Source organism: Gopherus evgoodei, chromosome 11, assembly GCF_007399415.2.
Source record: "Gopherus evgoodei ecotype Sinaloan lineage chromosome 11, rGopEvg1_v1.p, whole genome shotgun sequence".
Lineage (NCBI taxonomy): Eukaryota > Metazoa > Chordata > Testudines > Testudinidae > Gopherus > Gopherus evgoodei.
Window position 1 is genome coordinate 59960214 of NC_044332.1, and position 17080 is coordinate 59977293.

The following is a 17080-nucleotide window of genomic DNA, read 5'->3' on the forward strand; positions in this document are numbered from 1 at the left end:
CACTGTTGGAGCCAGTGACAAAACTCCCACTGACTTCAACGGGGCCAGGATTTCACCCATTATCTTTGCTTATAGCTATACTTCAGGGGTCGGCAACCTTTCAGAAGTGGTGTACCAAGTCTTCATTTATTCACTCGAATTTAAGGTTTCACGTGCCAGTAATACATTTTAATGTTTTCAGAAGATCTCTTTCTATAAGTCTATAATGTATAACTAAACTATTGTTGTATGTAAAGTAAATAAGGTTTTTAAAATGTTTAAGAAACTTCATTAAAATTAAATTAAAATGCATAGCACCCCGGACCAGTGACCAGGACCAAGGCAGTGTGAGTGACGCTGAAAATCAGCTCGCGTGCCGCCTTCAGCACACGTGCCATAGATTGCCTATCCCTGCTATACTTCAATTTGAATTTTTCATTCTCTTGGTGAGGCTTAACTACGATGGTGTCACTGAGAGATATATTAACAGAATTCTAACACACAATTGTATTCTATTCTCATCCAGTGGCTGTCAGTGAATACAGTGCATATTTGGGTTGTACTCAACTTTTTGAGCTCCCTTCTGGTCCACATATGTTTCCGTTCATAGGAATTATTATCATTTTATTATTTAAATCCTCAAATAATTTCTTTAATTTTGCAATATTTTTAAATACATTTTTGGTGATTTTTTTTAACTACTTGGTCAACTGCAGATCTGGAATGATAAATGCCATGTCAAATATTTATGCTATGGATTTCACACTATGTTTGAGTCAGTTTTTTGGAGAACATTTTGACAATTATGTCCCAGCTCTCATAGTGCGAGAGGGATGATTGGTAGTTTAAAGATGCAATGTCTCTGCCTGTCTTTCAGAATATGATTGTCTGATTTTTAACTAGGCACTTGAAAATTACTTACAACCAGACTGTTTTTTAAAAGCAAAGCACAATTTTAGTTTACATTTTGTGTTAGCATGAAAATTAATATTTAAGTGATTGTAGGATGATTATTCTGAAGAAATCTAACTATTCTGATCTTCTTTAAAGTCCTAGGAGTCAAAACAATTTGTACCTCTTACTTGTATTTTCTTGGATAGCACTTCCATTTGATTAATTATTCTGTCGCCCTTTGCTTTATCTTGTTTCATGTATTGAAGGGAGGTAACTTTTTTTTATTTTTTTCATGGGCAAGAATAAAATACAACATTTCAAAAACTGCTTAATTTAAGCCTTCTTTGACTGACAACACCCTCTGTGTTTTATTTGACAATGAGGTTATTCTACTTACTTCAAATTAAAATATTAATGTAGCTTTCAGTGATGTGTACTAAAACATCTTTATAAATATTTGAAAATAAGCTGTTTAATGGTCTCTGCAAGACAGGAGGCTGGCCTATGACAGCCAATTAATTATCACAATCAAAAGAACTCTAGACAAAGTACCCTCACCATTAATTTGAAGGCTAATTAAAATTTGTGTCCCATAAACGTCACTTGACTCCCAGTTACGATTAAATAGGCAAGGTCATTAGAACACCACAGTGGTAGAGCCGAAACCAATCTCCTAGTACAGCACCAACGGATAAAGCGTGTTGCCATGCTTTGAAGGGCTGGACAGGAAATATGGATTAAAGTTCATCGTTCCCACTGTGAAGTGTGAAGGACTGACAGGACACCAACAGTTTTCTGGCCTCACTGCTATATATTTAGTGCAGCACTTGACTCAGTGCTTCCAAGATTGAAACTCACTGGACTGTTAAAGTTGCAAATGGGCCCTGTGTAAATATCATCCGCACAAGTTTAAGAATATCTGTCAAACTGCATAACTGCTCTAATCATGTACTATGTAGTGTTGCTGTACATGTGAGGTAGTAGCTTGCAATGGACGCGGTGAGCGACACAAGCTTTTGTGCTTACACAGAGCGACCTGAAGAAGAGCTCTGTGTAAACTCAAAAGCTTGTCTCATTCACCAGTAGAAGTTGGTCCAATAAAAGATTTTACCTCACACACTTTGTCTCTCATCATGTGCTGTTACTTGTTATAAATTAATGACCACCCTAGGACTGAAAACATTACCATATCTCTGAGTAGTCCTGATTGGGTTAATCCAATCTGATCATCTGTGATTAGATTTTCTCAGGGAAAAGAACTACTTTATGTGGCAAAAAAAATTTTTTTTCTCTTGCCAACCTGAATTTTCATGTTTTTGACCTGTTGGAAGAGTTTTGTTTATCCAAAAGCAGTAATTTCAAAGATGAACAAAATGATCTTGAAAGTATGGTATCCTAGAGTTTACATAAATTCTGCTTTAAAAATAGGATTGGGTTCTTTTCAAGAACATTAAATTAAAATGTATAATTACATTTAAAAAATCCCTTGAAAACTGAGTATATTAATGAAGTAAGAAAAGAAGCATATGTCTGTCATAAACACATTTTGAAATAGTAAAAATCAAATGTAGTCACACTTTCAATTTTAAAAAATTAGAAATTATACTGTCATTCTTAAATTACTGCATCTGACAAATACATTGTGACAATCTTAAGATTGATACAAGATCTAAGTGTTTATCATTTCTCTTTTTTGTTGAAATCACTGCTGTAAGCATGCTTTCATGATGTGTCATTCTCTGTACGCATTATAAGCTCTTTGACTAGCACCAGACATTAAAATAATAATGTCCGGTACTGAGAGTTAAGGTATTTATTACATTATCCTTTCCCTGTCAACTCTAACTGACTGCACAGTTCACTTTTTTACAGGTTGCCTGGACTGTAAAGGAAGAGACATGCCCAGCCTGTTAAGTTTCATTATATATATATGGAATTAGAGCACAGTCTTCTCATTCTTGACCTCATTCAATGTGACAGGAAGCATTTGTGTTCATCCAAAGACTATAGTCAGCCCGCCGGACTGAAGCAGAATCATTGCCTTTCTAATTTCTATTCAACACTTCCTTATCTATGTGGCAAGGTACTCACCTGTACATCTCAATTCCAGCTCAGTATAGAACAGGACTTGGGCATCTTTAAACAAGCAAGAAATATTTGTTGCCATGGCTATAACAAGCTGAATCAAGTATGACTACAGACATGTTTGTTGTGAACTTCTCTTGTTTCACACTTTAAAATCTTTTTATACTTTTAAACTGAGCTGGTATGATGGATCAGCAAGCTTTGAACTCATTGTTTTAGCATATAGGCAGTGTGTCTCCGGTGGCACGTGACCAGGATTCATCATCAAATTTGGTCCACTGGTTAGATCATTTGAACTGTATTCTCATGCAACAGATCAAATACACCCTCATTGCAAGCAGAAGGCTGTGAAACCCAGAAGAGAGAATTATTTAACTAAAAGTAATAGACTGAAACTGATAACTTAGACTACCTAAGTATTACCTAAGTCTAGGTCCTTCTCTATGCTGATGCACAGCACAGGGGAATGTGCTAATGGCGGCATATCTCCATTGGATGATCTGCTGCCATCGGGGCGGGGCCAGTGGAGCCACAAGGGGCTGTCTCTACACAGTCTGGGACTTACATCTCTGCACATCTCCAAAATCCTTACAGACTCCAAAATCCACAGATCCCCTAACCACTCTCACCAGAGAGGACAGGGAAGCCTGCACAACATTTTTGTTTCCCTTTAGCCTCCTTAGGCATACGAGGGACCTATCATGAAAGGTAACAGGGTGATGAGTAATACCCAGCGAGTTTTGCCAAACCAACCTAATTTCCTTTGTTGACAGGATTACTGGCCTTGTGAAGTTCAAGATTATAAAAAATTCTATAAACATGAAATGTACTAAAATGAACCATGAATTTGGTAGGGCCATGCATATGAGGAAAGGCTAAAAAAAGGCCTGAATGTGTTTAGACTTGAGAAAAGAAGACTGAGCAGAGGGGGGGCTTTGTTCTTCACAATTTACCAAGTGTAATAGATTTGCCATCACTGGACATTTTAAAAGCAAGATTGCATGTTTTTTTCTAAAGCATATGATCTAGTTTGAACAGGAATTAATTCAGGGAAATCCTACAGCCTAATTCTAGTCTTTTCACAGTCTCTCATGAAATTCTCATAATCAAACTAGGGAAATGTGGTCTAGATTACACTACTATACGGTGAGTACACAACTAATTGGAGACCCATCCTCAAGGTGTATTTGTCAGTTGTTCCTTGGCAAACTGGGAGGCTGGATCTGGCAGGCTCCTGCAGGGATCTGTCCTGGGTCAGATACTATTTCATTAATGACTTTGATAATTAGATAAAGAGTATGCTTATAAAATTTGCAGATGATGCCAAGCTGGGAGGGGTTACTAGCATGTTGAGAGAACAGGATTAGGATTCAAAATGACCTTTATTAAGTGGAGAATTATTCTGAAATCAACAAGATGAAAGTCATTAAAGACAAGCGCAAAGTACTACACTTAGGGCCTGGCTACACTTGCATATGTAGAGCACTTTGAGTTAAACCATCCTTCGTAGAGTGCAGTAGGAAAAGCGCTACAATCGGTCCACACTGACAGCTGCAGTGTGACCACATTAGCAGCTCTTGCAATGGCCACAGAGAGCAGTGCACTGTGGTAGCTATCCCAGCATGCAAATGGCTGCAACATGCTTTTAAACTGAGGGGGGTGGGGAGGAGTGTGAGAAGGAGTGTGTTGTAAATATGTGGGGGGAGAGAGAGTGGGTTTTTGGGAGTCTGAGAGCATGTCAGCATGCTGTCTTGTAAGTTCAGACAGCAACAGATTCCTCCTCTCCCCCACCTCTCTCACACACAGCATTCCTCAATAATGGTTGCTTTGTCTCTGAGCAGATAAGCATGCGGGCTGTCAGAATTGGAGCTTTCAAAAGGCGTATCTGCATGCCTGCAGTAATTCCAAAACAATGACAAGAGTGGCCACTTGACTTAAGGGGATTATGTGATGTTTCCAGAGGCTGATCAGAGAGCAGTAATGCAACACCTTGTTCACACTGATGCCTAGGTGTTTCAGCCAATGCGCACCAAGTGTTCATCTTCTCACCAAGGTGGAGTACCAGGAGTGCTCTAGCCCTGGAGTCAGAGCACTCTATGTGCCTTGTCAGCATGGACGGGTAGTGAGCTAGGGCACCCGGGGCTGCTTTAATGCGCTCTAACTTGCAAATGTAGCCAAGCCCATAGAGAAAATAAATCAAATGCAAATATACAAAATGGGGGAAAATTGGCCAGGCAGCAATACTATGGAAAAGGAGCTGGAGGTTCTAGTGAATAAAAAATTGAGTTTGAGCCAACAATGTGATGCAGTTTCAAAAAAAAGCTAAACTCATTCTGAGCTGTATTAAGAGGAGTGTTATATGTAAGATGCAGGAGTTGTTCTCAGCACTGATGACAACCCCAAGGGGGCCACTGTGTCCAATTTTGGGCACCACATTTTAGGAAAGACAGGGACAAAGCTGAGAGAAGAGTAAAAAAAATGAGAAAATGTTTAGAAACCCTGACACGTGACTAGGGTCATACTAAATTCACGGCTGTGGAAAACGCCTCACAGACTGTGAAATCTGTGTTTTTTGTGTCCTTTTACCCTATACTATTGGCATCATTTCTCACACTGAGGGGGCCTAACCTAAAAGGGGGGGGTCGCAAGGTTATTGTAGGGGGATCACAGGATTGCCACCCATATTTCTTCACTGCCTCAGAACTGGGCACCCGGCCAGCAGTCACCACTGGCTAGCCACCCAGCTGTGAAGGCAGCTCAAAAGTAAGGGTGCCAGTACCACAAACCTTCCTATAATAGCGCTTTTCATGTTTATATTTTGCTGGTTTTAAATACATATTCATGCTTTGCTACAAAACTGTGAAATTTAAGATTTAAATATCTGAAACCATGAAATTCAAGATTTTAAAAATTCTATGATCATGAAATTTACTAAAAGGAATGGTGAATTTGGTAGGGCCATGCATATGAGGAAAGGTTAAAAAAAGGGAACCTGTTTAGACTTGAGAAAAGAAGATTGAGAAGGTGCGGGAGTCAGGGGGTGAGCTTGGTGTTCAAAATTTGCAAAGTGTTGTGGTGGATTCTCAATCACTGGACATTTTGAAAGCAAGATTGCATTTTTTCCCCTAAATGATATGCTCTGGTTCAAACAGGAATTAATTCAGGGAAATTCTATAGCTTTCATGATGCAGGAGGTCAGACTAGATGGTTTAGTTGGTGTTGGTAGATTGGACTAGATGACCTCCTGAGGTCTCTTCCAACCCTGATATTCTATGATTCTATGAACACAGTGTTCCCTTCTGGGATAATGATCTACAATTTTTTTTTGTAGAAGCACTTGAGACATCTCTAATTCATTGAAATCTGTCTAACAAATGTAATGTTCATTAGCTAATCAAAGCATTACCAGTACCATTTATGTTCCATTTTTTTTTATTTTGAAGAAGTATGCTGTTGCATTGACTAACAGAAATTATGATGTTAAAATAAAAGACACATGCTTTACATACATAGTGGTCTGTTATCAACTTAAAGCTAAGGGACAATATTATTCAATGCTGAGCCCTAACTATGTGTGAGATTGAACTATCTGATGATAATCACAGAATCAGAAAAAAAGGCTATGTGCTGCATTTGTAGTTCCCGAGACGAATAGCTCCATTAGCAATTTAATGTTAATGACTGAGCCTAATATATATAACTCTCAGACAAAACTGTCCTTAAAAGAATATTCAGGTTGTGAATTGAACCCACAAATTTATGGAAGCTTGCAGTTAAGCCAAAAAACAGCTACAGAGCACGGTTAAAATAGCTAACCTTAGGAGCCTAGCCTGAAGGGCTTAGATAATGGAGGTTTGATACGTCTGCAGATTCACATTATAACCCTTGAGAAAAATGATCTATTTTACGCAGCGTAGCAATCTGGAAGGTCATTGAGTGACAAGCAATTCTCAGCATCAATAAACTGTGAAATGTGTTTGCTTTTTAAAAAAAGAATTAATTACAGTTGGTATTTTGAAGCTGATGTAATATTGGCCACCTTGAAGAAAAGTGATATTTGTGCTACTGCCCATATTGATGGAGACCAATGTGCCGTTACCATTAGCTCCAGAGACCCAGGTCTAAGGCCATACCTTGACTCAGGGTCCTGAAGCAGTAGCACAAGAGAACAAGTTCCAAAACGGATGTTTCTTTCTTCTCCCAGATCATGGTTCAGCTGGTTGACATTTCTTTCATATCCCCTACTGTAGGGAGGTTTTTTTCAGTTTGTTCTCAGAATGCAAGCTCCTCTTCTCCCAAATGCTGGCAGTGCCAAAAGAGATTAGCCGGGAGGTCATATGAGATGACTGGGAATTGAACTGGTATATTCAACATAATTCAAGGAAAGGGCATAAATTGTAACCACGCATTCTATTAAGGGGATGAGCCTCTAAATGTTACGATCGTGTAAAATGTTGGGTCTCCTACTCATAGCAGCAGTGACCAGAAACACCCTATTTCCCTTCAGCTGATCAGCAGCTGATTAAGCCAGATATTCTCCATGCCTCACACCTGTTGTCCACATTCCCCTATATCCCCATCTGCTTCTTCAGTCTCCCTCTTGCTCCTCACTCTCCCCTAACCTCTTCACAGTTTCCAAACGATAGAGTACAGAGGGAAACCATCTTGACTGAGGACAACCTGTGATCTCAGTCCCTTTGCAAGTAATGGGAGAGAGCCATCATTCTGGGTAAGGGCAAATGTTTGCAAAACAGCCATTGGGAAATCAGGATAACCATTAAAAAGAAGAATCTACATTTGTGAGAGCAGGTTTTTTCAAAGAACAGGTAGGGAAATAGGAGAGCGGGCAAATGAAAAATATGGATACACAGTAATTTATTTCTTAATGATATGGCTTATAATAAAATATTATCCCTATATGTAAAATATCTCCCTCCTTCCACACACTTAACTCTTTTTCCAGAACAATGTGCCCCACTACACAAGCCTTTCCCCACTAGCCCATTCGCCAACCCCTGTCTTCCCGAAAACATTCCATGCTCCCCCAGACAGCCATCCACCTCACTCAGCCCAGCCTCTCCTCCACATCAACCAGTGCATAGGTGACACCTGCCTTAGGGATGCTTGGAATCCGCTCAGACCTTCTGCTTTTTGAATCATCATGTGGGATTCCAGGATCCAGACGGTAAAATGCTGCATGTTCCAATGACATTACAGGGAGCTGGAGACTATGAAGGCCATCACTAAGCCATGTGTTCCTCTGATCTGCTGTCTCCTAGTGCTGTTTCTGGAAGCCAGACATCTAACCCCAACCCAAGAAAATGTCTTTCTCTGTATGAGACTTAATATTTTATGTTAGCAATGCTTTTGGCTTGTGGGCTGTAGATACATGCACAAGGCATTAAAGGGGCTCATACATGCGTTGTCCCATGATGGAAACAGGATTTGCATTTTTGTTAATCCACCCTGAAGCCGTTGTCTTAACAGGAAATGACTACACTTGTAACCTACACTTTAGAAAGTCTCTGAAAGCATTCCAATCTTACATGAAGTATAAAATGTTTTTCAGAAAGCTGAAAAATGATTGTCTATGAGTAATATATACTTGATATATGTAATAGTGATATTTGTGATGTGTAACTAGGAACATGGCAATGAAAACAGTTTTGTTCATACAAACACAAGTATGGAGTTTTAATGTAATCTACTTGAGCATTTTATCACCATGCTTTTGGCTGATTAAATGAGTTTGTTATGCTCTTGGATCTAAAATCCTACCTTCACTCACTCAAAACATCTAATGTGAGCTGGGGCAGGGGGAGGTCCGGTCAGTGTTCAGAATGAGTGCCAGTAGAAATTAGAAACCACTTAGAAATCTGCCTAGCAAATCTGCTGCTTCATGCCAATTTTTTTAGGTTCACTGTGCCATCAGGGCACAAAATTTTAAGGAAGTTTACTGCTGAAGGTAATAGTATTGTTTCCATTCATAATTCTACAGCTGAAGATCCAGGAGAGTAAGAACTCCACTTTGTGATGGTCTACACCTTCATTAGCCTTATACAAAAGGGAACAGCAGAAATGATCTCCAAAAGGAAGTCTACAAGTTATCAGCAACACATAGAATAAAATACTGGAAGCCACTTCCCAAATTTTCCCTGCAAGAATAGTAATTGCAGTGCCTTCACTTCCCAACATTTCTGATCATTAACAGCTTGTTCTGATCAGGTGTTTCCTAATTTGGGACCAGTCCTGACCACCTTATTTAGGAAAAATTCTCATAGACTTCAATGGCTATTTTAAATGGCTAAGAACTGCAGTATTTGACATATTTACGTCTGGGGGAGGGGAACGTGGAATCTAGTTTTTGGAAGCCAACAGGAATTAAGTAATCTGGAGTACTTCACCTAATGCAGCGTTCCAGTGTAGCCCCTGAATTTGACATCCTGTATGTACCCCAGAATTTGACAGTACTGCCAGCTGAAACCCAAACATTGCAGAGCTAGGGATAATCTTAGGGCTTTGCTACACTGGAGAGTTGCAGCGCTGGTGGTGGGTTTACAGCGCTGCAACTTAGTAACGGCCACACCTGCAAGGCACATCCAGCGCTGCAACTCCCTGGCTGCAGCGCTGGCTGTACACCTGGTCTGCTTGGGGTATAACGATTGCACCGCTGGTGATGCAGCGCTGCTCATCAAGTGTGGCCACCAAAAGTGCTGTTATTGGCCACCAGGATACTAGGAGGTATCCCAGAATGCCTGCTCACAACAAACTGGAAGAATGGCTGAACTCCGAGCTCCCCCAAGCTGCTTATCTAAAAAACAAACACAGCTCCTGTTTACTGGAGCGAGTGGAGGCAGGCAGGGGAATTGCTTTGGAAGGTTCACAGCTGTTTGCTTGAAGAGAGAAGTCACACGGCAGAGGGGGAGGGGGGGAGTCCTTGTTAAGCAGCTGCTTATGTGGTCTGAAGGCTATTTAGGAGTGCATAATTTGCATTTAGTGAATAAGAGAGGGGTGGGGGAACGGCTCGAAACTTTTAAATTGATTGCAGGTTGGTGATGTGCATGTTTCAGTCCTTAGAACTAGCAAGGCAGGGAGCTGACAGATCCAAAAAATCCACTCTCTCTCTCTCCCTCACCTTCCCCCTCAACCCCCCTCTTTTGAAAAGCATGTTGCAGCCACTTGAACGCTGGGATACCTGCCCACAATGCACCACTCCCAACAGCGCTGCAAATGCTGCAAATGTGGCCACACTGCAGCGCTGGTAGCTGTCAGTGTGGCCACACTGCAGCGCTTTCCCTACACAGCTGTATGAAGACAGCTGTAACTCCCAGCGCTGTACAACTGTAAGTGTAGCCATACCCTCAGGCCCTGAGAGGCAAGGCCACATAGCTGCATGTTTGCAGCTCTACTATCAGCATGGGAGGATGGGATAAGAAGTGCATGTATTGTGAGACTAGAAGAAATGTTTGGATGGCCAGCTTTGGTTTTAACATGACATCTGACACCTTTAACATGTAAGTTTTATTGTTGTTATGACTAGAAACGTTTTGATGATAACAGATAATGGGTAGTTTTGCTGCAATTAGGAGAATTGGTGACCAATTGGGGGGGTACTGTGGTGACCCACTAGGAGTCACTATAGGTTATATGTTTTGTTTGAAGTTAGCTATATAAGATTAGGTGAAAAAAATTGCTTTGGAGCAGGACAAGGATCTGGCATATAAGCTCTCCAACAGACAAACCAAAAGAGAGGAGCCAGAGAAGTCTGGCTGCTGATGCCTCAAAACTATTGCTTAACTTTAGATAAATATAATTGTTTTGAGATGCTCTAAACTTACTAAGACTGTGTGTGTGTGTGTGTGTGTGTGTGCGCGCGCGCGCGCACACATGCTTGGGATCTAATTAAAAAGTAGTTTTAGGTGAAAGCACTCTTGCTTGTACCAATCATTTGTCAGATGGATGAGCTGTGTCCTCATCGATTTATTCATGACACCGCATATCACTGCATTGGGCTCTGAAAACCATGGGTAACATTGGGGTCTATCATAAATTATGTCTATGTGAGTTACCAATAAAAATAATGCATTTCATAGTCTTGTTATTGAAACTTATTCTGAGTTGCTGCTTTTTTCTGTACCACTCAAACCCAACACGAACATTAAAATTAGGGCCAGAAGTACTTTAAACATGGCCACCCAGAGGATTCAGGGGGCCTGGGACAAAGCAATTTTGAGGGCCTCTTCCATAAAAAAAAGTTGCAATACCATAGAATACTATATTCTCATGGGGTCCCCTGCAGGACCTGGGGCAAATGGCCCCACTTGCCCAGCCCCCGGGCAGCCCTGACTTTAAATGGTTACAAAGTTTGGAGTAGGGTCACCAGATGAGAGACGTGAAATATCGGGATGGGGGGGGCGGAGCAACAACAACAAAAAAAAAACAGCAGCAGAGGAAAAATAAAAGAAAAAAGAAAAAAAAAAAGAAAACCAAGAGCCACCGGAACATAGGAAAAATTGGTGGAGGCTGAGCACCCACCAGCAGCTCCCGCCCTCCCCCCCCCACACACCAGCTCACCTCGCTCTGCCTCCACCTCCCCTGAGCTGGCTGCCGCATCCTGCTTCTCCTCACTCCCTTCAGAACTTGCACGGCCATGCAGCTGATTAGCACAAGCCTGGGAGGGAGCGGGGAGGAGGAGGAATCCAGAGTGCTTGGGGAAGAGAAGGGGCAGGGCGGGGATTTGGGGAGAGAGCCAATGGGGGAGGGAAGGGTGGTGTCGGGGATGGGGCGGAGTTGAGGAGGGGGGCTGTGTGCCGGAGGGCAAAATATCAGGACAATTCGTTTCCCGACTACTGTTCAGTTGGGACGCGGGACAAGCAAGTAAATATCGGGACAGTCCTGATAAAATCAGGAGGTCTGGCCACCCGAGTTTGGAGCAGCTGCTAGAAGTTTGGCTCCCTAGTTGAAGCTATCAAAAAAATGTTCAAATCTACCCTCCTCACTGTTATTGCCTCCCATTCTACTCCCTCAATTCTCCCAGTATGGCTACATCTCCTTCTTCTCCTTAAGTGCCCTGAATTGATCTGTGACTTCTGGCCATTCCCTAGGAATAATTAGCTCTGTAGAGAACCCCGAGTGGCCTATAGCTACAACTTCCTTCATTCCTTTACACTTTTCTTTCCAGCCCTCAACAGGCATTTAATATTGGCTGCCATCTAGCCAGTTCTTAGTAGCCTTTGTAGTTTCTTCTTGGCAGAGTTTAATTTTTTAATGTCATATAGTCTGTAACTTCCCTTGTCTCCTGTGTACAATATGCATGGGCAGTGAGCAATGTTAAGACATGTAGGCAGGCCTAGTCAGGCTCAGATAATGAAGGAAAATACATAGCCAAAGCTTAAATAATTGAATTTTTATTCAGTGTTTGTGCTGAAGCTGGTTCCTATTTTTTTTTGGTTCAAACTCTGACCAGCCTTCCTACTCAAAAATGTTCTACACCCGAGAGCCCAGTTAATTGCATTAATGTGAACTACGTCTGTGTTTAGCAACAGGGTAATGTATCTTAAAGACACTGTTCATAGCACAGTGGGTTATTTATGTTTAATGAACCCAGCAAAGTAAAATGTTAGAGATCACTCATGGCCCGCTATATATTTTTAGTAACCTGTTTATTCCTCAGTAAACGAGTTTACTATACATTTTAAGGCAGCAGAAGGTTGTGGTTAATGACAAATTGTGAAATACACTTTGCATATAATGCGCCTTTTAAAACTATATTGTATTTTTCTTTTGGTTCAGAAAACTTACACAGTGCCAGGGAACATCAGTTTTATTCATATATATATGTTGTCTTCCTAGCCCATACCCAGGAAGCTGATATCTTGGGATTCAGTGAAAGCTGTTCAACTTCTGTAAGAAAAAAAACTGTCCCAGTCTTTCTGCACACTAATTTTTCAGCCTTTGCATGACCTTTCTAGGTGTGAAAAACAAGTGAAGTTTTTCATTAATTTGGCTTTTCCTGGGACCTTTCTGTAAAGACATGACATTTTTCTTAAATATTTTTATCAACCTTAGGTTGGAGATGCATGATGACCCAGTGAGTAGAGCACTATAATAGGGCTTGGGAGACCTGGGTTCAAGTTTCTCATCCAGGGATTGGCAATCTTTAGCACACAACCTGCCAGGGTAAGCCAGGCCTGTTTGTTTACCTGCCGTGTTCGGCTAATCGCAGCTCCCACTGGCTGCGGTTCGCCATCCCAGGCCAATGGAGGCTGCGGGAAGTGGCACAGGACAATAGCGACCTGCCATGATACACAGGCCGCTTCAACCACTCACCAGCTCGCCTTCTTCTAGATGCCCTTTCTGGCCATTTATGCCACCACAGGACATGAAGGTGGACTGTGCTTGGTGCAATGACTGGTCAGCGATGACAGTCATTAATCACTCTCTTGTCACTGACACACCATCTGTCCACCAAGGCACCTGTGATCACCTCTGAAATGGTTTTGAACAGGACAGGGCAATTGTGTCGCCAGTTTCCTTAAATGGGGCTTTTGTAGTGACGTGGTGCAGCTGTCATCAATGTTAGACTATGTTGCATATCCTTGACGAGAGCCCTCTGACATTCTGACGGCAGGCTACCGGCTCTGCACCTGGCTGATGATGATGTCATCAAATGGGCTGGGCACATTGTGCATAGGTTGATATTTCCAATCAGTAAAATGGGGATAATAGCACTTCTCCACTTCCTGGTTAAATACATTAAAGACTGTGAGGCACTCAGGTACTACAGTAATGGGGGCCCTAGAAGTGCTATGCTAGATAGATAGATACTACGGTGATGGGCATTATAGAATCTAAGGCTTGATCTACGCAACCACCTTATGTCAGTATAACTATGTCAGTATAATCCCCAGCCTTGAGTGACACAGTTGTACCAACCTAACTCCTGGTGTTGAGAGTGTTATGCTGATGGGAGTCCTTCTCCAATTAGCTTAGCTACCACTTCTCGATGTAGGTACTGTATCTCTCTGATGTGAGAAGCTCTCCCATCTGCCTAGCTGGCACCTTCACTAAGCACTATAGTGCAGCAGAAGCATCAGTGCAGGTGCAGCCCTGTAAGTGTACGCAAGCCCTAAATATAATTTTTTCTTCATCTTCTCCCTCATTTCCAGCAATCCACTGCTGCCAGGACAGTCCCTCTTTTGATTCATGATGTTTATTCTTCCCACCTTTCCTTTTATCACAAATGACAAAACAAGTGAACAATCTCTGCCGTCCAAATGGAACAAAAATGAAGCAAAAGTGATTTTAATCTTCTTTCTGAGGCTTGGGTTCTCGAGTCACACGCCTGTTCATTTGTCAGCCATTCTCGATTCTAAAGACATGCCCTATCTATTTCACCCCACTGCTGCTCAGATTGTTGGGCCCCCAACATCAGTACTAGTAGGATGGCAGTGATAACATACCAATGTCCCACCCCTGACATGTTTCACGTTGCGGGCAGATGAATGGACTGAAAGTCTATATAGTTATTTAGAAACAATAATATCTATGGCCTGGAATGCACTTACATTAAATAGCTTCTGAGTTTGTTTAAAACACTAGATTTCAGTTTTTAATCAACTTCAAAAGTTATTTATTGCTCCATATAAATGAGCGCCATGACCACTATGCCTTAATTAACCACATCAACTTTGACTAGCATTTTGGCATTCAATTTTATTGCAATCTATGTAAGTCCTGTCTTTCCTGGTGGGTCCTTAAGCACATGCCATTTTTGTGTACGGGATTCTTTTGACAATAATTGGTTTCAATCAACTGTCTTTAATGCATTTCACATTTGCTTACAGTTGGCCTTGTTAATGTCCAATATTGTTTTCTTGTTTTGATCCCGACTCTCATCCCTGCAGGCAATCACTGGACCCCACCTGTTAACTGCTAGATGGATTATCATATCTAGATGGGAACCCATTTCCTGAGGCTAATACTTAAAAACAAACAAACAAAAAAACCTTTCTGATCTTATTGGTTCCTTCACAGCCTCTGTGTGAAATCAGTCTCACTCCAGGATCACACAGTGTCACTTAGTGATGGCATTCTTGTCAATATTAGTAATTGTCATTCTCCATCATAAACAACCAAGATTTTTGCAATGCTTTCTTATTTTTGCTAAGCCTTTCTTACTTCTGTCCTAGAAGTCTAAAAACCCTACTCTCTGACATTTTTTCTTTTTCCATGACATATGTATTCTTTACCTCAGTCTATAGTTTACAGTATCTGCTATGAGAGCCAGCCTGAGTCACTTGCTCATTTATTCATATATTTCACGTTCAAGTATAAAGCCTATGTTCTTTCCTCCTGCTGATTCTATCCTTCCAGGTGCACTTTATAGCACGGAATGTTAGAGTTTTGCCTTTTCCCTCTGACTTAACCAATTAAATATCTATTATCACAATATTTTATCCTTCGCTTTAAAAAATTTCAGCTTAGAGTTTTACCATTTTTTCTTTGATCCTTGACAAGGGATCCCTAGATATTGACAAGGGAAATGCCCATTTCTCTGTGGTTTAGGCCAAGATTTTCAAACGAGACTACTGAATTTTGGGTGCCAAACCCGATCTTTAAACCAACCTGATCTTCAGGGGGTAACTACTCAGCACTTTCTGAAAATCAGGGTTCCTCACATTGGCTCTCATTGTCCACCCCAAAGGTGAAGCACCAAATTCACTAGTCACTTTTGAAAATGTTGGTCCTTGTACTTTTAACACTAGCAGTCACTTAGCATGTCATTATTACACTTCCATTACCTTAATAGCTGTTTCTGTTCTCACATTGTTTGCCTACCTATAGTTTTCCTTTGCATTTTCTTTGTCACCACGTCAGATACTCATTACTTTTCCCAGCGGACGTGTCTTATCCCTTTTTTATGGTTCTCCTTGAACCCTAAAATGCAGTAAGATACAACTCCCGCACTTTACCCCACACCCACTAAAACATTTTCTAATGTGTTCTTGTCTGTAATTCATAGACTCAAACTAAACAAAAGAGACTGAACCATCACCTGGTATGAATAAAGTAGCCCCATTGAAATCACTAGAGCTAAATTGTTTTACCTCAGGGGAGCATCTGACTCACGAGTGATACTCAAGCTTTACCCCTTGCATAAGCCAGCGAAGAGACCTATGGCAGATAATTCACATTTCAGTGCTGGAGACCTCCATGTTATTGGCCTTAAAGCCTCAGAGGTTGTACCATACTCAGTATGCTTAGAGGTAATAAAAGTAGCAGGGTCTAGCATGCTTTACATAACATTTATTTCATGAAAAATAGTGTGTAATGAATAAGCTTATTCCAATTTTCATATGGTTGTTCAAATGCAAAGGGGATTTATTTAGTGAGTTAACAGGATGGCTGAAGAATGTATTATTCCTCAAAGCTGGTGACACTAACTCTAGAGTCAAGAGAATTACAGATTTTTGCCTTCTGTTGTGTAATAAACTGATTGAACTGATCCACTGACCTCTGAAAACCCATTAACTTTGGAGTGTAGAAATTTATATCCGAATGTAAAGATTCAGTTTGCAGCTTAGAATATCTTTGGGGGGTGCTTTAGGTGATTTTGTGGTCCAGGTCAAGAGAAAGCTTTTGGCACCCTAGACAAAGTATATAATTTGGTTTAATGGAGACAGCGCAAACCACATCTCTAATTGTTATCATTTTGTCTTAGGAATTGCTTTACACGTGGAAAAGTATTTTTATGCAGGTCTTGTTGTATATTTTGCTATTGTAGACATTATTAAGATCTGAAATGGGGACTGGAAATTACCAGAATCTATTTGGTGTCCTGGGAGAGAGTCAGAGAGTTGGTTGCAAGGAGAATGTTTAATGTACATTCTCTACTGCTTTGCAAAATTATCACTATTCTAATTATAGATGAGGTTTTTCCCACCAGTTGTAATTCCCTTTGGGAGAAGCTATGAAATTCATCCTCAGTCTGTACAAGAATGTTTATTGATGAGGCCAGCATGGCCAAACTTGAAGTGTTATATATTTATGCTAATGTTTAATTATTGCTACTATTTGAGACATTTCATTTGGGGAATTATCTATTTAACATTCCTGTGGT